The following is a 2,091-nucleotide window of genomic DNA, read 5'->3' on the forward strand; positions in this document are numbered from 1 at the left end:
TTAGTTGATTTCTTAAGCACCACTATTTTTATTAAAGAATCACGGATGAAACTATGTCGTAAAACAGGGGTCGGCAAACTTTTTTTTAGAAAAATGTGGCGTAGCCTGTAAAAGGTGGCGGCCGTAGTTTGCCGACTCCTGTCGCAAAGAAAAGCTTTTGGCCTTTCTCTCTCTTCTTCACCAAATTCTCCCTATGCCAAACTGTGAAATAGATTCACAGTTACCACAGGGAAATTCGCTAGATTATGCGGAATTGTGAGAGCTTGGAATTTAGAGCAGTTGCAGGAGCTCTTCTGGTGGTAACATGGAGATGGAATATATCTCCTTCAACATGCTCACGATGGCTTTGGAAGCATTATTTGAATTGTTTATAACTTTGTCAAAGGCAGCTCCTTGAGACAGGAATATCTTGCAAATGATCTGAATATTTTTAGAGAAAGCCTCATTATCACTATATACTTAAACTCTTGATTCTGGTCGATGTAGTTGTGATGCTGCTAGAATTTGCCTGAACACGATCCATGCCCCATGCAGAGTCGCCAGATCAGGGGAATTAACTCGAATTGAGGGGAAAAGGTTACCCTCTCTCTGCCAGACAGTCACGTGATATTGTGACACATCCACGACAGAGACGAAATGCATCACGTGACCGGGCCGCGTGAGAAGTGAGAATAGCGTCGTCGGCGGGGAAGGGTAGAGTGGGGTACAAGTGTTACAATTAATCTGGCGACTCTGGGCCTGTAGAATAAATCGCATACCCGATTTTTCGGGTCGGTCCGGAAGAAGTTGGGCGGGCTCGGACGGGTCGACTCCCACCCTACCTTATCCCTTCTACGACGCAATTTCCCCATTGTCTCTGTCATGCATGTGACTAATCCGGTAATGACAGAGAGAGGGTAAGATTATTCCCCTCAATATCCCCGGTCTGGCGACCTGGCGACACTGGTAAGGACGCCAACAAAGGTAGAGTCGCCAGATTAACCGTGTAGGCAACCGGGTACTGCGGGTACCCATTTACTGTATTTCTTTCAACAATTTGTTAATTAATGTTCCTCTGAAAAATATTCCAAAATTTCTCTGAATGTCCATTCTTTACTCGCTAATATGTTAATTTATAATCTTATAAAGGTTTTAAATAATCTATAACTTTGGTTGACTATACATAACTTGTGTCCCCACTCTACCTTCCCCTTCTACGAGGCTATTCCCCACTCATCCGCCGCTGTCTGATCATGTGACACGTTTCGTGCATGTGTCTGGCAGTATCGCCAGACTGCGCCAGACTGAGAAAATCGAGGGGAATCGAGTACCCCCTCTCTGATGACCAGTCCAGTCTACCGTGGTCTACGGCTTAGTGGGGGACGTTGGAGTATGCGCAATGGCGCATGGTGCTGGAATGGGATAGTGGAAGGAGAAAAGGAGGAGAATGTGTGAGAGCCGTTTGGCTCTCAACTGGCGACACTGATGTTGATGTCCGGTACTGGCAGAGAGAGGGTAACTTTTTCCCCTCAATTCGTGCTCCCTCCCCTCATCCGACGACTCTGCTACAAGACGCAAGAACGTCTTGTCGGCAGCGTGCGCTATCTGTGTTTATTGCACCTTTTGAGTAAAAGAGAAGTTCCTGGAGGAATTCAAAGCCGAATTTAAAGGTAGTATTTATTACAAAAATGCCAGAAATAGGTTCTGTTCCATGCTAAGGTTGATGTAGGTTCTATTCCACGCTGAAGTTGATGTAGGAAAAGATGGGGACACTAAAACCCCGGGCGTGAGCACTGTCATTTCCTCTCCGGTAAGAAATTATTATAGAATTTATCGCAACGATCTTTACAGTAACAATGTTAGAGGCAGGAATATTAATGAGGGCGAAACATATTATAACGACAAAAACAGGGTTGAAGAAGAAACGCGCGTATTCTGAAAATCGTGTGAAGGATAGAAAGAAAGCTAACGAAAAGAAGCAACAATATCTAATAGAATCTTCGTGGTTGGTTGAAAAAGAATATAAAATATTTACATTAAGAAATCGAACGAACAAAGGCGTAAGAGACAATCGAAAATTGAATGATCAAGGAAAGGGTCACGAGAAGCACC

Source organism: Lasioglossum baleicum, chromosome 7 (genome assembly GCF_051020765.1).
Source record: "Lasioglossum baleicum chromosome 7, iyLasBale1, whole genome shotgun sequence".
Taxonomy (NCBI): domain Eukaryota; kingdom Metazoa; phylum Arthropoda; class Insecta; order Hymenoptera; family Halictidae; genus Lasioglossum; species Lasioglossum baleicum.